The sequence below is a fragment of the Aplidium turbinatum genome, chromosome 3, assembly GCF_918807975.1.
Source record: "Aplidium turbinatum chromosome 3, kaAplTurb1.1, whole genome shotgun sequence".
In the NCBI taxonomy this organism is placed as follows: Eukaryota; Metazoa; Chordata; class Ascidiacea; order Aplousobranchia; family Polyclinidae; genus Aplidium; species Aplidium turbinatum.
Window position 1 is genome coordinate 25,950,964 of NC_137474.1, and position 24,378 is coordinate 25,975,341.

A 24,378-nucleotide genomic window follows, 5' to 3' on the forward strand; every position below is an offset into this window, starting at 1 on the left:
AATCACTGTTCAGAAAGCAGATAGGAAATCATGTTTTCTGCATCTTTTGACACAAAAATCATATCTCTAGCTCAAGCAGTTTTTGAGATATGCAGATGGTATTTTGGGGAGGGCGCAGAACTTTAGGGGGGGAGGGCCAATAGGATCATCCCTAAATCAATTTCAAGACTTTTGCAAGAGTTATTTTTTCTGACAACCTCACCATTTAAAAGGGTGTCTTCAGAAAATTTTTCATTTTTTGCCAAATAAGAGCCACCCTACCTCCCCCACCCCCGAGACTTTTGCATGTGATGATCAAGCTCATGATTTCACAGCTGCATTTACTATTAAAGGAGTTAAGTTACATATTTCAAACTTGAACTGTCTATAGCTTAGGCAAAGAAGATTTTTTCCTGAAAGTTTCGACTTTTGAATGACTGTCCACAGTGTCAAATATTAACGACAAGATGGCGCATTTTGAGTTTTTTTTTGCTTGGGCTTCATCTTTGCACCCTCCAAACTTCAATAATTTCACTTTTGTTTGGTGTCAGTCTCATGAGGGTTAATTACCAACTAGTATAGATTAATGATATGCAAAATGGTAGTTCTGTGACTATTGGTTTGGGAGATAGCGGACATCAAAAATTGCTAAAAAAATTTCAAATGTAAACAATTTCAATTTTTGAAACGTTCTATCTCTAAAACTAATTTGAAATTGGCAATTTTGATGGTTGATATGAAAACTAGGGCTGCTTCTTACTCAGAATACCAAATTTCAGTTTTGTAAATGCTTTAGATTAAAAGTTGTGAAGACCCAAACATGGAGGAAAATTAACATGCAAACACATTTACAAGTTTTACATTTACAAGAAAGTCAAATTCCAGTAGCATATTAGGCAACCAGTCATTTTAGGTTGAATGTTCTTTGCTTTCTTTGTACAATGTGCTGTAGTTGTTTATGTCATTTACGATACAACAAGTGCAATTGGCTAACTTAAAAGTGAATGTTCATGTTTTTCTCATTGCTTAAAATGGATATTAAGAGGGGTTAAACATCACTGCATCTCACCCCTTAATAGTTGCGGAACAAAGTTGAAACTCAAAAGATGAGTTCCTCATGAATATCTCTTTGAGATGAAAAAAAAATTTTTTTCAAAACAGTGTCTGACGGGGTCATTTTTTCACCACAAGAAGGCGTATTTTAGCAAAATTTGCTGCTGGTCCATATTTTGACGTGAAATAACTTTTTAATGAAAGCAGTGTTTCTTTCCAAATTCAATGTAGTTGTAATCCAGTAGGAGGGGAGCCTCCAGGATAAATTTGAGAGCAATGCTATGTTTTGTATGGAAGCTACAGCTTTTTTAATGGGCTGTTCCCCCACCCCAGCCTCTACGCTGGCGATTTTAACTGCCACCACACTGACTGGGGGTACAACTCCATCAACAACGACGGAGATAGTCTGGCCGCTTGGGCAACCAACAACAACCTCGCCCTCTTATACGATCCTAAGGGCGCACCGAGCTTCCACTCCGGTCGTTGGAACACTGGCACGAACCCACGACCTGGCTTTCGCAAGTGATGACCCCGATGATCGCCAGCCGGACAGACGTGTGTTAGAGAAGTTCCCAAGGTCTCAACACCGACCCTCGCTAATCACGGCCCCCTTGCTTGCCACACCTATTCCGAGCAAGCCTGTCAAGCGATGGAACTTCAGAAAGGCCGATTGGGAATACTACAGCTTCCTCACAAACGAAGCTACGCAGTACCTCCCACCCCCACACACCATCAAAGTGGATGAAGCCTACCAGGACTTCTGTGATGCAATCATATCTGCGGCAAAAGACTCCATCCCGCGAGGTCGACGGAAAAACTACATACCTTGCTGGGATGTGGAGTGCGACAGGCTTTACCGCGACTTCCTCCGTTCCCCCCAGGGTACTGCCACCACCAACTCAGCAACAGCCCTGCTGGCAAGATTGGATTCAAAGAGGAAGAAGCGCTGGACAGAAGCCATAGACTCAATCGACTTCACGCACTCCAGCCGCACAGCTTGGAGTACACTCAACAACCTCACTGGCAGATCACGTGCCTCTCGTCGCCAATGCCCCATTTCAGCAAATGCCATCGCCTCACAACTTGTGAAAAATGGAGTGCACAGAACGAGAGACCGTGAATCAGACAAGTCCGTCCTCAAGGAAATGACGGACCTCTGGAAGGTCCCAACACCTGTCGAGGGCAACATCTCTGGTGAGTTTACCCCAGAAGAATTTGCCTCCGCCCTCCAGCACCTAAAGCCAGGCAAATCCCCGGGCCTTGACCACCTATGCCCGGAACTAATACTCCAAGCTGCCCCCTGTATGAGGTCCTGGTTAAAAGACTTCCTTTCCTGCTGCTTGCGTCACCTGCGCATCCCAAAAATCTGGAGAAGAGCCCTAGTGGTTGCAGTCCCAAAGCCGAAGAAGCCCCCAGGGGATCCAAAGAGCTATCGCCCCATCTCTCTGCTCTGTATCCCCTTCAAGATACTCGAAAGACTTATCTACGCCCGTGTCGAACCGATAATAGACCCTCAGCTCCCTCGGGAACAAGCCGGCTTTCGCCACGGAAGATCAACTGTAGACCAGGTCACTCTGATGACCCAAGACATCGAGGACAGCTTCTCGGCAAAAAAGAAGGCTGGCGCCGTGTTTGTCGATCTCACGGCTGCCTACCACACTGTATGGCACAGCGGCCTTACCTGCAAACTACTCCGTCTCCTTCCTGACAGGCACATGGTCCATATGATTATGGAACTTGTGCAAAACCGCAGCTTTACCCTTTCCACCGGTAGCGGCCGACGAAGTAGACTACGTCGACTCAGGAACGGCGTCCCACAGGGCTCTGTCCTGGCTCCCCTCCTCTTTAACACTTACATCTATGACCTGCCTGACACCATCTCCAGGAAGTATGCTTATGCAGACGATCTGGCTCTCCTGCATCCAGCCGGAGATTGGCAGTCAATGGAGAGGAACCTAAGCCGGGACATGTCAACTATATCAACATATCTCCAAAAATGGAAGCTACAGCTCAGCAAGGCAAAGACAGTGTCGGCGGCCTTCCACCTAAACAACAAGGAAGCAAAACGTGAGATCAACATTACCACCGATGACGAACACCTACCCTACTGCGCCGAACCCACCTACCTAGGCGTAACCCTGGACAGGTCACTCACGTACCGACGACACCTGGAGTCACTGCGCAAAAAACTATCTGCGCACGTTGCACTTTTGAGGCGGCTGGCGGGTTCCGGCTGGGGAGCTGATGCGAAAACCCTTCGCACAGCCACCTTGGCCCTTATCCATTCTACCGCTGAGTACTGCGCACCGGTGTGGTGCCGCAGCTCTCACACCCGCCACATTGACACCGCCATCAATGACGCACTACGCACTGTGACTGGATGCCTGCGTCCCACTCCAACGGATTGCCTTCCCATCCTTGCAGGCATCCAACCTGCTGAGCTTCGTCGTAAAGGAGCCATGATTTCCCTTGCTCGTCGCGCACTGGACCCCGACCACCTCCTCCACAGTACATTCCAGCGCCTACCTGGAGGACAGCAGCGACTGAAATCAAGACGCCCATTTGTGCCCGCCGCACGACAGCTTCTGAACAACGTTGAAGATCTTGGAATAAGTGCGGCACACTGGACGAACTACACATGGAACATGGAGTGGCAAAACAACACTTCCCGACTCCGTGATTTCCTACCCGACGTCGATCCCCATCCTCCGGGAATGTCCCTCGCAAGACTTGCGTGGGTCCGGCTTAACCGCCTACGAACCGGCGTCGGTCGCTTTCGTTCAGACATGTGCAAATGGGGCCTGGCTCCCTCACCGGGATGCGAGTGTGGCGCCACAGACCAGACAGTAGATCATGTCGTCCATGACTGCCCAATCCATCAACCACCACATGGAGCGCCTGGACTGAAGGCCCTGGATGACGAGACTGTCGAGTGGCTGATGACATCATGCCCAAACATATAGTCCAGAAGAACAGCTCAGACGACGAAGAAGCTTTTTTAATATGGTCCAAAATTTGTCTTTGCATCAAAATGGGGACACTTTGGGCCTCCATATTTTCAAAATGCTTTGAGACAATATAATTTTGAAACTGGATTCATGTAATATACCTACAAGTGTCTCATTTTGCCAGAAATAAAGTATAAATAGATTAAATTTGCAATGAGAGATATATGCTTGTTTAAAAATGGCCGAAAATGACCGAGCGCCCATCAGCGCAGGGATGTACCCAATTTAAAAATGTCATAATTTGAAAAGTACAATAGATTTTGAGCTAAAATTTTCAATTTTTAGCTCAATCATGTTATCCAACCTTTTGTCCGATTTTCAGCAAATTTGGAGGGTCAAACTGGGAAGTTTCAAAATTTCAGGGCGTTTGGCATGGAATGACCCTTTTGTGTCTTTCTTTTTCGCCAACAAAACAAAAAATAAACTGAACTGAACTTTCTTTTCATTTAGTCTCCTTCAGTATGATGTAATAATTGACAATTTTCCACTTGAACCTCTCTTTCATAAAAACCGGCGGTATGTTTTGAAATAAATATCAAATATCGCAAATAGGAATTTTGCTACATCTGATGGACTACTCAATATTGCAAATTTATTATCCGGACTGGCTTCAATCAATCAATTGTTTACTTATCAAAAAACAAAACACAAAAGTGACATAAAACAGTAATATATAGGCTACAATACATACAATGTTTAGGTTTTGTTATTGATAGGGAGACAACAAAACAGCTTTTGACAATTATGATAAATTGACTGAAACATTGGATGTTACCGTTTCATTGGATGAAAGCACCTCTCTTCACGACACCCTCAGTATGGCTTATCAAAATGTTTGTAGGGAAAGAACTGGGACAGTGAAAGACAGAAAGCTGTCTGACAAAACAGAATGTGGTTCACACGCAGCTGAGGATGAAGGTGAATCTGTAACCACATTTGCATGCAACTCTGAAGACACAGATTTTCATTATCAAGCACCAGTAAAGAAGGAAAAAGGGACAAGATCATCTGCTGTTAAACAGAGTGGGATGCCATCAACTGCCAAGCTTGTCTGAAGCGTAGAACTCTATACGTTCAAGATTGTGATATTCCTTACCTTCCACATCAAGTTACCATATTTCAAGTGCTTGGGATACATCTATTCTGGTTCTGGTGGTGACCACATTCTAGTGGAAAGTGGAGTACCTGCATTAGGCTCACTAAATGGTCTTTTGAAAGGAATATTTTACAATCCAGCAAAGAGACTTCATCCCCTCTTTGCAGTCGCTTTCAGAATAATGCATCTGGAAATGTTCCTCTTTCAAGCTGACACATCCATTGTTCCTGTGATGAATCTTCTTCAGCTACTTCTCAACAACCCTTCACCTGGCCTGATGAACGAAACTGAGAGTCATGAAGCATACATAAACTTTCTCTCAGCCTATGAGAAATTCACAAATGATACATTGAATGGCAAACATGGAGCTACAGCTCTGTTTTGGATGCAGTATTGCAAGTTGATGGAGCTCTACCAAATGTTCACAAGAGCTGTGAGGATCAGTAACTGATTTGTTCACTTATTCTCTGACAAGATGATTCCCCTGTTCTTTGCAACTGGTCACCACAACTACGCCAAATGGATCACCCTGTATGTAATGAAGCTGCTAAACATTGAGAACACTCACCCTGGTTTGAAAGATCAGTTGCATCTTTAAGCATCAGACGAAGATCAAAAGCATTCAGTCGATGTTATGTTGATCTTACCTTGGAACAGACCGTAAATGCAGATGCTGCATCAACACTGACAGGGATAGCATCGATGACACTTAATTTTGGTGCATGTAAGAGATGGAATATTCTTAGAGCAACAAGAAGTGCTGTTGTTGGAAGCTTGATGATGAAAGCAGGATAAGCTCAACTTGAAGAACCTGCTCAAGAGCTGAAATCTTCAAGAGTCAAGAGAGATACATCAGATTTGAAAAAAAATCCTCAGTGTTGTGGACACAACTATGAATCCATTTGCAGATCCTGTTGAGAATGATGTTTTGTATTCTATTGGAAGTGGAAAATCTGCATCTGAGGAAGTCACAAGTTAGCTTCTGCAAGTGCAGAGGATTGGCGAGAAGATGTACTCTGAGTTCAAGATAAATTGCTTGATATCCACCTCCAGGTTTGAGTCACCAATCCACAGGAAAGTAGTCAAAAAACTTCTCTTATGATGTTGAAAAAGCAAAGGTGGTGATTAAGGAAAGAAAGAAAATAATAGAAGTGAAAGGGACAAGAGACCTGTTTGGGCGACTACTTTTTCTTGCTGTGACAACTCATATTGAGTTACCAATTGTCTTCAAGTATTCCTTCGGTCCCTTTGTGCCTTGGAAATGTCGATGATTTAATGAGTTCTACTTCAAAGTCTACACTTTTTCACAAATAGGAGGAAAGGTCGAAAGTAGGCTACAGCACCTAAGTCTGTGGATGTCTTAATTATTGATGCCATGTATTTTATCAGATGTTTGAGCAACCTACCTATTAAGTTCAAAGGAGTAGCTACATATATATATATTAACAAATGTATGTAGAACATCTGCTAGGGAGGTTCAGTTTTTCAGTGACACATACACAGGAACAAGTATTAAGGGGTTAGAGCGAGACATGCGTGTCAGAGGCTTCATTGATTGTGGTTCAATGGCTGGTTTCAAGTGTATGTCCCTGATTTAGCTTCTGTTCAGCTTTGGCATAAGTTGCAGTTCTAAGTAGCCTACAGCACAAACGAAATATTTTCTGTAAATACAAACTTTAATCGGTTTTCGTTAAAAGCTGTCGTTTGTAAGCAACTGTCCTATAAGAGGCTACAGTGCCTACAAGGTTCTGTGATAGATTTGTTTCAGGTCTTGGAAGTTTGCTAACGTTAACATTAGGCTGGCGCAAAATCTCGAAAAATTTTTTTCGTCAGTTTGTAATATTGTTCCTTTTGGTAAATGTATCTCCTATACCAAATTTCACAAAAAAATATTAACATTTGACCCTGGTTCACTTGGTTTGAATTTTTTCAAAATATCGAATTTTTGCTTATCCCTGAAACTGCTCACTCGCTATCTTCTAATGCACTCTAGCATCTTAATGGACACAATAAGAGGCAGTAACACAAACTTGTAGCAAGCAAAGTGGTTTAATTAGCAGCTCCATGAACACTGACACGTGTATTACTCTCAAAATGTCGAATTCTACCACATTTCAGACATGATTTTCTTTGTGCACCGTTCACTGTAGTAAATATCTACTGCTTTCAGTTTCTTGAATCATTTGACGATGTTTATCGATTTTCACAGGCCAACAAAAATTTTTTGTATAAAGGCAGGACATGTGAGAGTCATTTTAAGGTATTTCGAGGTCCCTGATTCTGAAAATGCACTAAGTTTTATCGAATTGGCTCTAGTTTTTGAGTTAGCCAAGATTTCAGCTATCACTTTTGATAACTAAATCTTTAACTACTACAGTAGGTGGTAAAAATGGTTTTGTGGAAAAAGCTTGACCTTGCTCAAAAACATTACTGAAGGTATGGAGGTTACTCTTAGTCATGCCCGTTGTCCTATTGTTTCAAGCAAATCACCACTTGAAACAAGAGAGGGCAAACAAAAAACAGAAATAGCAACGTCCACGCAATGACTGCCTTGCACACTCCATGTAAACATGATGTTCCAACTTCCTTCGAACATGCTCAATTGCTCACCGTACAGAAGTATCAATTTTAATGGTGATTCCACGGCTCTCTTTATGCCATGGCACTCTGAACTTCTTAGCCTTGAGCCCAGAAACGGGTTTGAGTGCAATGTTTGCATACTTTAGGAGGAACCCAGGACTTATCTTGATCACCCAGCTTCATGTCAAAGTAATAATAATAATAATGCTTGTTTTTATATAGCGCTGTGTCTATCGCAGAATGCGTTGGTCCTCTGTGTTGCCTCATGCAGTACAATATATCTGGATTGTTTGTGCAGCATCCTACTTGTCAAAGGCATATTTTATTAGCCTATATGCCATTTATTTAGCCTACAGACCAGAAAAAAACTTCTTGGAGCAAAGACTTGGCCTTAGCAAAGGCTTAGAATAAAATTTCATTTGTACAGTATCCATTTCAGTAGGCCTACCTTTTCAATATAAAGCTGCATTCATAAACACATGACTTTCGGGATATTTTTCTTGTGATGTAGGCTAGGGTGTTTTTAATTTTCTCATATCGTAAGTTTGATTTGTACAGGGCACCAGGTTGTTACAATTGGTAAGAAAACAATGTCTTTCAAACTTCAAGACATTATTTCAACATTTACAACTTGCGCAAGGGTACCCGGTCATTTGGTCGACAGGACGTTTGGTCGACAGACATTTGGTCGACAGGACGTTTGGTCGACAGGACGTTAGGTCGACAGAACGATTTATTTTAGGGTTAGGGTTAGTTAACTAACCATAACCCTAATCTAACCCTGACCCTAACCCTAACTCTAACCCAAAAATGAATCGTTCTGTCGACCTAACGTCCTGTCGACCAAATGTCTTGTCGACCAAACGTCCTGTCGACCAAATGTCTGTCGACCAAACGACCGTGCACCTTGCGCAAGGAAGTTGAAAAATTTGCAAAATCAATAAAACACGCAACTTTACAACACGCAACCAAATAACCAGCTTTATTCAGTAGGCTACTTTTAATATGGTGGGATGGTGCAACGGATAAGGCGTTGGCTTTCCAATTATGCAAACCTGGTTCGACTCTCGGCTTCAGCTGGTTGTTGAAAACACCGCTCACCTCTACCCAGGGTGTAATAAATTGGGTGGGCGTAGTTGCTGAAGTAAAGGTGGCCGAGAGAAAGGAACTGGCCACCCTACTCTCTTTAGTGCCGAAGGCTTAGTACAATGAGAACCTTATCTTCTCATACCCGACACTTGAATCAAGTATGGGACCCCCCTTTACCTTTTACTTTTAATATGCACGCATTTCAGGCACGTTTATAGGATAACAAAGCAAATATAGCAACAAAGCAACTATTCCTCTAACAAGCTTTACACCATGTTTCACCCATAACCGAGATGATCAGAAGCAGTGGCGTATTTAGAAAGCTTATTAGGGGGGGGGGGGGGGGGGCAATACATTGTGTCAGTCAGCCGTGTAGGCGTGTAGCGGTACAAGGGGCGGCATCAATGATGGTGTGAGCCGCAGTCAACGAATCAGGAAGGAGTCCATTGATTTTTGTGGACCAAGGAGTGAAGTTGAACCAAAAAAAATACCGACATGATATTCTTGAGGGTTCATTGTTGCCAGGCAAAGAATCACTTCAAATAACGTAATTGGTCATTCCAACAAGATTCTGCCCCTTCACATGGAGCTAAGAGAATGCAAAACTGGCTTTCACCCAATGTGCCGTTCTTTATTTCAAAAGAAGAATAGCTTCTTTCGTCCCAGACCTGAACCCCCTAGACTTTGGCATCTGGTCTTACCTGGAGGGTAAGGTTTCTACTAAACACCACCAAAGTTTGGAAGCGCTGAAGGCTAATCTGATAAAAGAATGGACCAAAATACCTCAAAAAATTATTCATGACTTTTGCAGGTCCTTTTTGAAGCGTCTTCGACTTGTTATCGACGCAAATGGCGGACACATTGAGTAAAACTTGTTTTTCCTAAATATTTATCTATTTGAGAATGATATTAATTATTTCCCTAACCACGAATATTTAGTGAAATAGCCCAAAACACAAAATTCAAAATAAACAGGCTGATGTTTGTTTAAACTCGAAAACTTAAATGGCACAGGTAAGAAGGTAGCTATCCTATTTCTGCACTAAAAATTAATCCAAAACTGCTTTTCAGATTTCAGCAATCAGCAAATGTTTGACCTAGGCCCAAAAAACTTTCCCAAATCAAATTGAAAAGTTTCTGATTGTCTGCACTAACTTTGCCGTAAATTCTCTTCTGATGATTCTATAATGACCAGTGAAACATCAATGGAATCAGGAAGTAATACTCTAGCGCAGTGTTTTTTAAATTTTTTTAGTCCATTGCCCCCTTTTCGTTATTAAAATAAAATTTTCCCCCCTAATTCTTTAAGGTAAAATGAACATTGATAGTAGAGTGATAGACAAATTTAGTGGGAGCAAGTCTTTTAGGCGCTGACAGTTAGGCGCTGGTCTAATAGGCGCGCACACTGTGGCGTCTGGATATTTAGGTGCGGAGCACTGTGGCGCCCGGTCATTTAGGTGCTATTTCTAGTAAAGTCTGTAGATTGTATCAGCTTGCCAGAAAATTATATCCTGACTTCAGTGAGTGAAGCTGCTTAAACCGGCAATGCTTTTCACACAAAATGTTATATTGAACAGAAAAATATATTGTTGTTTTATTGATTTATTACTGTTTTATTTGTTGTTAGTCCAGGTTTGCGTTGGTGAAAGCTTTATCAATAAATCATTCAAGCTTCCGAACATTATTGAGTTCATTTTTAGTTAACTCTTTCGCGACCACGGACGTATACACACGTCTTGGGATTTTTGCCATGATGACCAAGGAAGTATCCCCAAGTATCCCTACGTCCAAGGTTGAAAGGTAGCCTATTTCAAGCAAAAAAAAATGTAAATGATGGCAGATAAAAATTTTCTCATGTGCAGAATTGTTTTGGAATTCGATTAAACTACATATATTTTCATATTATTGTATCATGCTTGGGTAGTAAGGATTATAATGAAGTAGGCTACACTTTTCTGCCAATTTTTAATTTTTTTAGAAATTAGAAAAAATACCGTGTGGAAAGTTGCTAGTTGTACATTGAATGTTTTAAATTTTATTGCAAAGCTTTGCATCTTCGGATAGCTGAAGATGTATGCTTTCATTTGATGTCAAGATTGTGCGTCTATGTCGATCACATGAGATGTTTTTACGGCGTAAATACAACAGATTTGTGTGAAAAATGTCTGGTACTATGTAGATTAAACGTCTTGACCTTGGTGGTTGCGAAAGAGTCAAATAATAACTACACTAAACATCAGTAAAAAAAATATCATGCCGTGGCCTATATTGAAGCGGGTGGTTAAAATTTTATTACATGTAAACTAAAACATTACATGTAAACTAATAGGAAAATCTATCTAATAGTTTTTAATGTAGGCTACAGTTTTTCAGGCTATAGCTTAACCGCTTTGGACATCTCAAGTTTGTACACACTATAGCATTAATTAATCAAAGTTGTGCTCTTTTAAACATTTTGAAAGTCATTTAACAAACAAGCACTGGTTTACTATTGACCTAGTCAAGAAAAGCATTTATGTTGAAAAATAGTCTACCTGAATACACTATTACTCAGCGCTGCCACTCAGCATTACTCAGCAACTTCACTCACTGAAGCCATGACCAACCACGCACACGCATTAACAAAACAAATTTTTTTCCTGTTCAATATAATATTTTGTGTGAAAAGCATTGCCCTACGCCCCTACCTGCCAAGCTGATACAATCTACAGACTTTACTAGGAATAGCACCTAAATGACCGGGCGCCACAGTGCTCTGCACCTAAATATCCAGACGCCACAGTGTGCGCGCCTATTAGACCAGCGCCTAACTGTCAGCGCCTAAAAGACGTGCACCCAATTTAGTTTTGGGAATTTAAAATTGACATTAACATGATATGTTCAATGCGATGGATGAGTTTGGCGACTTTTACAAAGTTTTGAAATGTTTGGCTACATCTTTGTAAGATAGAGTCGAAGATCACCCCGTTTATGAACTAGCAAGCGATTTCTTTGCTTTGAAAGCATCAATGTCACAGCCGAAAACCCCTTTACAACCAGATATGAAGTAGGAAACGACAAAATCCACATTCTAGCTTCTTTCCAGATAAGCTCATATTTGCCAGCAACCTGGTACCAAAACAAATCGTATCGATCATTTCTGAATTTCACTCTTAACACATCATCTGGTTGCATATCAATGAACTGCTCTTGAAGTCCCACTTCTATGTCTGTTGGTTCGATAGAAAATGTTTGTACCACCCAGTTTGGAACATGTAGGTCCACGAGATCTACAAAGCGAAGTTTCATGTCTCGCAGTATTTTTGCCGAACTTGTTCTTCTGTAATAACATTCTCGCTCAAATTGGGAAACTGAGGAGACGTTTCGACTCAAATTTTGTGTGAATAAAGATAGCTTTGCAATGAATGAGGTAATTACGCTTTTGCACTTGATAAGTTAGCATTTTTCCCTGAAGCTTTTTGTTTACTTTGTTTATGGCATTGAAATTGTCTGCCACACCTTCAGCTAATGTAGCATCAGTGCTTGATAGGAATTCGATAACTGAAATAAAAAGGGCATGAAAGCGGCTCAAACAAGCACCTTTTGAAAGCCATCTTACTGCGGTATGCAATAAAAGACGTTCAAATTGTTCATCATTTTGGCAACAAAGTGAATGAAATAATATGCCGTTGAGAGCATGCGCTTTTATCTAGTTGACGCATTTTATCACAATATTCAGTAATTCATGCAGTTCTGGCCTGAGATTACGGGCAACCAAATGCTGACAGTGAATTACACAATGTATTGCAGTAAGTCCAGGAATTTCTCTTTTCTTCAGTGCATTAAACCCTCGATGCTTTCCAACCATTGCTGGAGCACCATCAGTTGCGCATTGTAGAATATTCTTCAGTGGAATCCCCTTCTCTTTGTAGACGTTTTTCAGTGCATTGAAGATGTTTGATGTCCGAATATCTGTAGGAAGACTGAGCGCAAAAATCATTTCTAACAAAACGCACATATCCAAGCAGCAGCGATACATTGTCAATCAAATTGGATTCATCCATTGGCAGTGAATGGCTTACGCGTTGGACTGTTATTGGTGGTTTGATAAATTTGCCCCTTCGAGTGTTTTCGCCCCCCGATCGCCCCCTTTGATTTTTTTGCCCACTTTGAGAAACGCTGCTCTAGCGCCATGTGACAAATAAAAGTTCAAAAAAAGCAACTGCTAGATAGAAATAATAAGTTTTGAGGTTCGGGATAGTTTAAGATTGCGCAAGATTTGTTAAGTGACCATGCTTTTAGCATATCGGGTTTCCTCAGGTCATGAAAAAGGTAAGTAAGTGTAATGAAGAGTGCTCTTTTCCTAGGATGCAGACATAATTCAGATATATGCATTGGAGAATGTAGAAACTTATTTAAACATGTATATTATACAGGCTTGTGTGGGGGTGTTCAGAGCTGGAGGCAAATTTACAAATGTCTGAATATTGAAAGCTGGTGTAAATTCGTTAGCAAGAGAGGTAGGCGAGTGGTTAGCTTTTTAAATTTGGCGTGAAAGACTTGGTTTCACATCTAAAGTTGTTTAAGCCTGGTAGAGTTAGTTAGTTTGATGAGTTTTAGTAACGCAGAGCGAATCAAGATATTGGAAGACTTTTGTCATATCATTTTAAATTTCTTTGTGTTTCTTCTGCTGTGTTGTTGATTTTAAATTGTTTAATAAATTTTGCATGTCAACTGCTGCGTTATGTAATGGCATTGATGAGTAATGTCATCACTGCTATTGTGTTCTAAAGTCTTTAAAATGTTTGGATTGATACTTCTTCACTAAATAAATAAGAATTAGGAAAATTGCGGATCCCGCAGTAATTTATTTTGTCCTTTGGGCCAACATCGTTTTTGGGATCCATTACGCCAAGTTTTTTTTTTTTTGAATGAAATCATCTGAAAATAATCAGTAGGTATGCAGGAGCTAACCATGCCAAATGTAAGTAAATTTGTTCCAAAATAAACAGGCAATTTGAAAGATTTGTTGTATCCACGAATTTCCCCAACTGCGCAATTACGCATTAGGGATTTTTCTGTAAACCGCAAAATCCTTTGCAAGAGGAGAAAAACAGCGGGTGGTTTGGGGGGGCTCCCCCACCAAAAAAAAGAAGAAAAATTACAATTAATTTGGTACACAGGGTTCCCACGCAGTCGGGAAAGTAGGGAAAAAGTAGGGAATTTGAAAACCTGTTTTCCAGACCGGGAAAAGGTAGGGAATTTCGTGAAACCTCCTCGTGGTATTGAAAAAGTATGGAAAACCTTGATGACTAAATTGTAGATAAAAAATCATGCGATATGGACTGGATTAAACCGGATACAATACCGTCCTTGTCAGCTGGATCAGCTGTTAAAATAAATCACTACTGCACCAAGTGTTTTTTCTGCGTTTGGGTTCAAAGGTCAATCCATCTAGCATGGTTTTACCATAGATATCTTATATATAGATATGCAACTCAGTGGTGCGTAACGATGTTTGAAGGCTAACAGCGTAGCTATGGCTGTATGCATTGACTTCAAACTTGGCACAGCAAAACAACTTTATTTTTAATATATTTTTTTGGTTTTTGTTTAAATAAAACTTTCTTCGTTTTCAAGTTGACGTATGGATTGCTTGTGATGACGTCACATTCTCGTTCCGCATGGACTGCTTTATGGAGATTCTGGCGATTGAAAACAAATCACAGTCACAGAGGGTACCTCTAAATACCCATTGTCTGGCATTGTAGGCATTGTCGGGCATTGTCGGCTTTTTGGGGGGTTGTGGAGCATTTTCAGGGGTTGTCGAACATTTTCAGGGGTTTCAGGTATTGTAGAGTAGGCTAACTACTTTCAGGCATTGTTGGGAATTTTTAGGCATTGTGTAGGATTTACAGGCATTGTCGATCATTATCAGTGGTTGACAGGCTTGTGAGGCATTGTCGAACATTTTCAGGCATTATCGAACATATTCAGGGGTTGTCGAGCATTTTCAGGGGTTGTCAGGCATTGTAGAGTAGCTACTTTCAGGCATTGTTGGGAATTTCCAGGCATTGTCTAGGATTTCCAGGCATTGTCGATCAATATCAGTGTTTGACAGGTTTAGCAGTCATTATGGAACATTTTCAGGCATTGCCGAACATTTTCAGGGGTTGTCAGGCATTGTAGAGTAGCTACTTTCAGACATTTGTTGGGAATTTTCAGGCATTGTCTAGGATTTCCAGGTATTGTCGATCATTATCAGTGTTTGACAGGTTTGGTAGTCATTATGGAACATTTTCAGGGATTGTCGAGCATTTTCAGGGGTTGTCAGGCATTGTAGAGTAGCTACTTTCAGGCATTGTTGGGAATTTCCAGGCATTGTCTAGGATTTCCAGGCATTGTTGATCATTATTAGTGGTTGATGGGTTTGTCAGGCATTGTCGAACATTTTCAGGGGTTGTCTAGCATTTTCAGGGGTATTCAGGCATTCTAGATTAAACTACTTTCAGGCATTGTTGGGCATTTCCTAGCATGTCTAGGATTTCCAGGCATTGTCGATCATTATTGGTTTTTGACACGTTTGTAAGGCATTGTCGAACATTTTCATGCATTTTTATTCCCAGCTCTGCATGCGCAGCAGAATGATCCCTTTCTATTTTGCGTAGGTTGTAAACGTATTTACGGTATACACAAACACAGCAGCGTTTAAATGACCTGGCTATCATTAGTATCGACAATGCCTGACAAACCTGTCAAAACCTGGTAATGATCGACAACCCAAGAAAACGTTCGACAATGCCTAACAAACCTATCAACCACTGAATATGTTCGACAATGCCTGGAAATCCTAGACAATGCCTGAAGATGTCCGACAATCAGTGGCGTAGCTAGGGGGAGAAGGAGGGGCGGACCGCCCCGGGCGGCACGTCTGGGGGCGGCACTTTCAGACTACGATATTTGATTTTGATTATAATCTGATAAAAAACGCCGGATTTAACTGATGGGGGGCCCGGGGCACTTTTAGATCAGGGGCCCCCGTGAAAAAAAATTCGCCTATGGCGCGAAACACCCCCTCGACGTCTACAGTAGCATCAATCCAGCACTGCACAGCATTTTGCAGAAACCACCAAAGCTAAAAGAAAAAAAATAACACAAAATTACATTTTTTTCACGTAGGGGGGCCCTTTAAAAGTCGGGGGTCCGGGGTACCTGCACCCTCTGCCTCCCCCTAAATCCTAGACAATGCCTTGAAATTACCGACAATGCCTGTAAGTAGCTACTCTACAATGCCTGACAACCTCTGAAAATGCCTGACAACCCCTGCAAATGTTCGACAATCCCTGAAAATGTTCGACAATGCCTGAAAATGTTCCATAATGACTACCAAACCTGTCAACTACTGATATTGATCAACAATGCCTGGAAATCCTTGACAATGCCTGGAAATTCCCAACAATGCTTGAAAGTAGCTACTCTACAATGCCTGACAACTCCTGAAAATCCTCGACAACCCCTGAAAATGTTTGGTAATGCCTGAAAATGTTCTATAATGCCTAACAAACCCGTCAACCACTGATAATGATCGACAATGCCTGGAAATCCTAAACAATGCCTAAAAGTAGCTACTATACAATGCCTGACAACCCCTGAAAATGCTTGAAAATTTCCGACAATGCCTAACAACAAGCCTGTCAACCATTGATAAGTAGGTAAAGACCTTTTTTGGAGCTGTAGTTCCAGGACAAGCTGAAGTTTTATTCAATTAATCTACTGAGTGTTACCAAAATGAAAGTTACTGCTGGCTACCGAAAGCTGTGCTATAGCATTTGGTAGCCTAGTTATGGTGTGTACCAAACATTAAAATTGTCTTGGTTTGGCGGTTGGATCCGTGATGCTAATGAAGCTGTCTCAGCAGGGGGGAGGATGCCCCCTGCCTTCAAATTTTCTCTGGATGGGGGGCAATGGTGCCCTTTTAAGGTCATGTAAGCTACTGCACATTTTGCAATATAGGCTAACAACTTCTGCTATTCGCTTTTAGCCAAATTATAGGGCCTATAGCCTACAGTAGGCCCACACAAATTATCCCGTGGACACATTTTATACTTAGCAGCAGATTGTGATGCTATGAATGTGAAATTTACCTTTCGTTTCTTGTTCAAGTTATTGCAATTATTTATCTGTCTCACATTTCGACTTTCATGGCTAATAGCGGGAAAACGAACGAGTTGCCCAGCATTATCGCTACCGTATATCTCACCCTAAAATCGTTCCGGCGCCCCTCTATCTCAGGTTTGTAAACTGCCTACAACAAGCTTTAATGAGTCACTGGAAATAAGCTTAAATGGTAGTTCCAACGATCATGAAACAGAAGTTGCATAACCTACGTGAAGAAAGATTATTGTCTTGATTTTTCATAGTAGGCTATTCTGTGAAAACTTGAAATATACGCCAAACAAAATATTCCAAAGGAGCTCAAAAGCCTCCACTCGCCAAGCCCAAACCGTACAATAATAGCCTACCATAGATACGCTAGCCAAGCTGGCAACCTTGATTGTTGATTGTGTCCATAAAGTCAGTCGAGCGTGACGATAATTCCACGATTGCTGAGTTGCATATCTATATTTAAGATATCTATGGTTTTACTGATTTGACTGATCACAATTAGAGAAGTGCCTGCCGTTGTTCAGACGTGGAGTGCTGGTAAGCTAGGCCTAGGTTATTAACTGATGTTCAGTGACTATGTGGTCAGATGGTAGGAGAACTAACCCAACTACGTGTAGACTAGTTCAGGGCTTCCCAAAGTTTTTTGCTCGGGACCCCTTCTTAAAAAATCCTAAATTCTAATCTGCCAAAATTTTCCACGACCCTTTACGGTTAAAAGGATAAACAATGCAAAATATACGTTTTTGATATTTATTGAAAGGCTTAATTTAAACAAAAACTAACAACAAGCTATCCGTAATCGAAGTCACTACTTGTAGCCTGCTGGAAACAAAACCAAAAAGTAAACACATTTATTCAGTGTGATGGGTGCGACTGTTCTCTGCTACAAAGCAAGCCCAGCCTTGGCTCGATGTTTGTCAATGCTGGTCTCAAGGCGGTTCCAATGTTACTTATGCTAGAACGGTATTTTATCAACGTTGAAAACACTGACACGCACATATACGTGGAGACAAATGGCAGGAGTGTGGTTACTGCTAAGCCATGTAATGGTGAATATTCCGCTCTAACGTTAGGCTAAGCCAAAATGTGTGAAACTTTTTTCCAGAAAATTCAAGCCACAACTTAGAATCAAAAGATAGATCTGCAAATTTTTCCAGAGATTTGAAAGAGAGGTGTTTGGTAGTTTGTTTTTGCATTGCAAATGAGTTTTGGATCCAATGTAAATTGGTATTGTCCAATTCTAGAAAAACATACTTTTTAAACTTCTTCAACAGTCTTGACAATAACCAGAGGAGTAGCCTAATAATGTTTGATTCCATGCAGTGGCGTATCCTGGTCAGTTGAGCAAGGGAAGCAATAGAACTCGTGGGGGGCTGGAGCGTGCCGAAGGCACGCGTATTCTAGGGGGGTCCGGGGGCATGCCCCCCCGGAATTTTTTTGCAAAATTACACTCAAATAATGGATTATAATGCTTTCTGGAGACACATTTAGGGCAATATTTGTATGAAATTTATTACCAAATAAACAGCTATTCATTGGTGGGCACCAGTTACTTTGCTCAAAAAGTAGCTAGTTACAGGTAACGTATTTTAAAAAGTAACTGGTTACAGTTACTTTTCAAGAAAGTGGGTGTGGACTGACCTACAACTACTCTTCTTCGCATGAAGTACATGTTGAAAAATACATGATAAAGGGCAAGATGATACTTTGTTCGTAGCTATTGCCAAACTACAAAACAGCGACCACTCTGCTAGCTGTCCAGTGTCCACTTACTAATAATGCTTCTAAAAATCCATAATCTACACCCAAAACGTCCGCCTACCGAATATAAAAAAACGACATGCACAGAACACTCCGCATATAAGCAGTAGGGCGTGTCAATATGTTTATACGGGTATCTAAAATGAACGAAGAGGCACAACATCAATTTTTTTTTACTTCGACCTAACGTCCTGTCGACCAAACGTCCTGTCGACCAAACGTCCTGTCAACCAAATGTCTGTCGACGAATTGTCCTGTCGACCAATTGACCGTACACCTTTCAACAGCAGCACTGGAGGGGATAGGGGTAATATATTGCAAGAGCATACACCTCTGTGGTTCTGTAATAGGTTAACCATTCTGAGATACAGAGCCGTCTTAATTTCTTCACCTTCGTCAAGCCAAGAAAGTCTGAATTGTGGGTGAAACGCAGCAGCTAGCTGGCAGCCACTATCACGAAAAAACATGACCAAATCTGTTTTCCAAAGATTCCAACAATCGGGCAAGTAATGGCAAGCAAACAGCGACCCTGTTGCTGTCCCGAAGTTCTTGTAGTCTTTTCCGCGTCATGCCCAAGGTTGGTAGTAGTATACCCTTCTCTTCTGATTGCAGAATGTCCAGATATTGGCATATTAGTCGCATTACCAAATGGTGTTCTTTCAGGAAAGCCACATCAACTGAAATAACAGACAAAAGAGTTTTAGTGAAACTGTCGAGCAATTACCCTAACTCACTTTCGTAGAAATTAAGATAATTGCAGTCTGCTTGACTTGTTTATTAACTATTATACGAGGTCCGGCTAAAAAGAAACGAGACTGGTGAATTTTAAAGTTTATTAAAACCCATAGCAAGTGAAGTTCACTTTGAATACGAAGTACAACTATAATGTGACCTCGAACGGTCACCTTCAAAATATTCGCCATCGGCTTCCACGCACTTTGTCATTCTTCTTGACCATGCCCTGAAGCATTCTTCAAATTCCCTTTTTTCTATTGATTTGATGTGTGCTGATTGGTGAATTCATAGTTTTCCATTGCTGGCTCTGTCTTTTTGTCTCAGGATCGTATTGAAAAATCCACGATTCATCTCCTGTGATGACCCTTTCTAATATTGTTTCATCTGCATCAATTTCTTCAAAAATGTCTTGACACACATTCAGACGACGAGCTTTCTACTCTTGTGCCAAGAGCCGTGGAACCATTTTGGCACACACTTTTCGCATGCCCAACTTTTCTACCAAAATGCTTCTGACTGTTTCTTTATCAAGTCCAAGTTCACCAGCCATAATTCGAATAGTGATCCGGCGGTCACTGCGAACCAACTGACGAATCTTTTCGATGTTTGCATCTGTCTTGGAAGTGGAAGGCCTTCCTGATTTGGGATCATCATCCACATCCTCCCTGCCCTCCACCAATCGCTTGTGCCATTAAAACACTCTTGCTCTCGACATGCAAGAATCACCATAACCCTCACGCAGCATCTTCAAAGTCTCTGTTGCAGTTTTTACAAGTTTAACACCAAATTTGATGTTGATTCTTTGTTCAGTTGTCATTTTGCAAAATTGAAAACAAAATCACTTTATTCAATAAAAAAGTTTAATGGAAATTGTTAACAGATACTTTACCACCTTCACTTAACTCTCCCTAAAAACAAACGCAACAATGTCATTGTGACAACACATCTGTCGAATACTCAACAGATGTTATGAAACTCTGTGAAAGCATTGATTCGAGTGAAACTTTTGTATTACGCAGTCTGTGGCGTCAGTCTCGTTTCTTTTTAGCCGGACCTCGTATGGTTATAGCCGTTAACTAAATTTGAAACTCTGGTTGCCAACCAGAGGTAGCTACCACAACATGCCTTTCCATGGGGGCCAGGGCACTAAACACATGACGCTCACTCGGAGGTGAACCGTAGACCAAACAAATTTTCACTTATAGCCAAGCTACTGAGATATGCCACTAACATTGCACATAGCGATAAATTTTTTTGCAAATACAGTAGCAATATCAGTAACGAATATTCATCACTCACTTTTGGCAAAAGCTATTAAACCAAGATTGTTGCATGCTCGTTGAAGCCCATCATGTTTTTCTCGGCTGTCAAATACTGTGAGCAAACCTGCTACAGCATCAAACACAGAGTTCCAGCGATTGATTGTAGGCACTTTGAGCAATATCCCAACTTCACTCTGAATCTCATCGCTACCTTGCTACTCCTGCAAAACAGGTAGGTCTACAGTAACAGTGGAACATTTCTTATTGAATTTCTCCAGTAAGCATACGGACGCACATTGAAACATCTGGTCAGTTTGTACGAGTGCACCAGCTTTTCAAACTATGTTTACAGCACATAAGAATGTTACAACTTAAGTTCGAGAATTATAGAAAAGTAAAGGCTTGCCTGGATTGTTCCACAAGTTTTGGGCTTTTGCAAAAGCACTACCTACGACATAGCTTTTTGTATATGCAGCATTTTCCCAGAGCTTTGTCAGCATCGACTGTCGCAACAAGCTTCAGTGTGTGAGCAGCACACCGCCAATGTTTTGGTAATGCAATTCCAACATCCTCACAACGACCCACTGCAAAACAGGAAGCTATAATACAGTACTGTACACTACCTTGAAGTGGTTAACTATACTATAGGCCTACTTGAAATGTGCAACAGTATTAATGTTCATACTTTTCAATGTGGATGTTATTTCTTCAACAACGTGATCTTCAGTAACTTTATCTGACACTTCAACTTCATCATCATCGTTGTTGCTTTCCAGCACTCCGAAAGCACTACAAAGATCAAATATCAATGCTTTTTCACCAGAGTCCTGACTGTCACGCAAGGATAAATAGTGTAGAATTGTACATTATATGATAATTCGATAAAGTACAATGGTATTAGTAGCAGATTGCAATGCTTCAAAAACTAGTTTTGGCCTCTCTCCAATTTTTATTGCAAGTTGTAACCAATATTTATATATATATATTCCTTATTTAGAAAAAATTTGATAAAAGCATGATATTTACTTGAATGCTTTTACGAAGTTGGAACCATTATCCGTTTTGGTTTTTGTAACTTTGTTTTCTATGTGGTAATTCCAGTGAATTTCAGACATCAAGCCGGCCAATATGTTGTAAGTGTGTGATCCGTTTAAACGCTTGCGGGCCGGTACCCCCTTCGTTCTCTGCAGAGTCACTTCATCAGTTCAGTGTACTGTCATACCCAAGTATGATCTAAAGATTTGGTTTAGAACAAGTGATAGTATCAATAGAACAGTATGTGTAAATGATTTTCTTCTATTTGGACTAGTTCAAATACACCTTGTGTGTGTTTGTGGAATATCTGAGTCTTTACAGCGTAAGAGGCTTCAGACAATATCATACAGGACATGGGAACACCAATCGATTTAGCAAAAGCTAATTAAGGCTTAGACGTAACAAGTCCTACAGATAACACACGTAGAGTGGACATGGAAACGCAGTATTAAATGTATACATACAATTTAATACAAAACACCTATCCATACCGAGATCTGCATGCCCACACATCTGCAGTGGTTGCCACCAACTTAACTTGTGAAAGTTTTTTCTTGCAGACCTGTGGATTGCCTTCTCATGGTATATAAATCATAGTACAACTGTTTTACAGAATGCAAGAAACAACTTCCAGTAATATTTTCTCATACTTGTTGTCTTTTAATGGTATTCATACTAACACTTACATATATATGTATATATTATATATAATATATTTATGATGACATACCGATCTTCAATTCGTCTTCAATGCATAGCTGGAATCTTTTGCAGGCATGTGGGTGACTAGACTGCACAAGTGCATATGTTACTTTAAATTATTTAAAGTTGTAATACTAGCAGACAGCTTCTTCAAATTCGGCAGATTAGGCATTAAAGGTAGCTCTTACACACAATTTATGGGCAAAAACGGCTAAAATTAGAGAACATCAACAGTGGTAACACACCCCTCAGCAATGACCTTTTCCTTCACTGATACTGCAACTCGACGACGCTTCCTGCAAAAAATCTCAGTAACACTGTTATAAAAAGTTTCAGATCTTGACATCATTTTTTTCAAAAGATCTTTTTCAATTGACATCAATGACAAGTTAGACAGCCTTTCTTGTCCTTGACTGTTTCTCAAATATGTTTTGATCCTCTTGAGAGCTGAAAACGATCTCTCGACTGATGAAGTAGAATATGACAAAGTTAGAATCAGCACTACCAATTTGTGAACTTCCTTAAATCCATGATATAATTGATTTTCAGTTAGAAACTTATGCATCTGCTCAACACTTTGCTTTCGGAAGTGTTCATGCGCATATAACACAGTGAGTTCAGATCGAAGACCAGAAAAATCAAATGTCCTAAAATTGTTACAAAAAAGTCTAACTTGTGCTGTACCAGTACTGGCTTAGCCTACCAAGAAGCAACATAACTGATCATTTGTTGTTGTGATTATTCGTTTTTTGCTTGTGTGCTTTTTTATTACTGTGTTACCTGCAACAGGCTAGGGTAGCAGCTGACATAGATGACCTCACAGGTCTTTCGTTGCCATCCTGTTGTGCTAATGGACACTCAATTTGTATGTACTTTTTGTTTGTTTATTGCCAGCAAAACAATAAACTGAACTAACTAAATTTGTATACCGCACAGACCTCAAAATAGGATTAACTTCCACTTTCATTGATTATTATTCAGCTGACTGAAATGTAATTTGTCATTTTAAGTTACAGCAATCACAAAAGCCTATAATAATACATAAAATTAACTGTTCAGCTACCTACTGCTGTAATAGCTTAAGTCAGTATTCATTTCAGTCAAGTCCAGCCTAGACCTCACATATCCTGTCTTATGCCAAAGTCTATCCTGCCAGGGTAACAGTGCAAAGCTAACATTAGGCTCAAACTTTTCCTTAGCAGGCTGATATGTGATAACAAACCCTGAAAGCGCCTTCGATTTTCTCATTTTAAATACCGTACCTGCGCAATACCCAACAGAGCAACGGAAGCGATTCAGAAATTGCATCCGCGGATTTGTTAAAAGAAACAAAAATCGCTTAAACTTTGCGCTGCTTTTTTCCTTTCTCTCTCACTTGTTTCTCCTTATAGCAAGAGCAAGGGAAGCGATACGAATCTCCGCTTCCCCAAGCTTCCAACTTTTTTTTTAAATTAAAACCAAGCTGAAATCATACGGGAACATGAGTTAGAAGCTATTTTAATTCGTATTCAAGTAAAGAAATTACGAAATCGTTTGACTGAAAAATATCATCTTCTCTTTTTTCAATTTTGACAAGGGAAGCAATGCTTCCCTTGCTTCCATTGAGGATACGCCCCTGATTCCATGCCATTGCTTGCCAAAAACGTGATTCATTGTTCAGTAGCTTTTTACTTATTTCATTTTTGCCAGTAGTGTGATTTTTAATTGTATAAAATAGAAATGTGATAGTTTATCCGGACTGGTTTCAGTTTAGGTCTTTTGAAAAAAAAAACAGTTTTTTGTTCCAGGGATATCTAGAGAAGGGGGTGTGAAGGCTCACAGCGATTGCCTTATTCTTATGACACTACCAGGGCGGTAGTTTGTAGCACGTGAAACATGCCATTCTTTTCAAGATTGCAGAAAGTTTTGCAGTGCAGCTGGTACAGTCAACTAC

At 40.6% G+C, this 24,378-nt stretch overlaps 1 protein-coding gene and 1 long non-coding RNA gene across 3 annotated transcripts in view; one reads left to right on the forward strand and one right to left on the reverse strand.

Moving 5' to 3' along the window:
- LOC145767597 (H(+)/Cl(-) exchange transporter 6-like) overlaps positions 1-24,378 on the forward strand; it is a 155,169-nt gene that overhangs the window by 78,831 nt on the left and 51,960 nt on the right. The gene's annotated exons all lie outside the window — the stretch shown is intronic.
- On the reverse strand, positions 21,368-22,787 carry LOC145766271 (uncharacterized). Its single transcript, XR_014288699.1, has 3 exons — positions 22,474-22,787; positions 21,735-21,941; positions 21,368-21,497 (listed from the first exon to the last, which is right to left on the reverse strand). It is a non-coding gene; the product is annotated as an uncharacterized LOC145766271 (long non-coding RNA).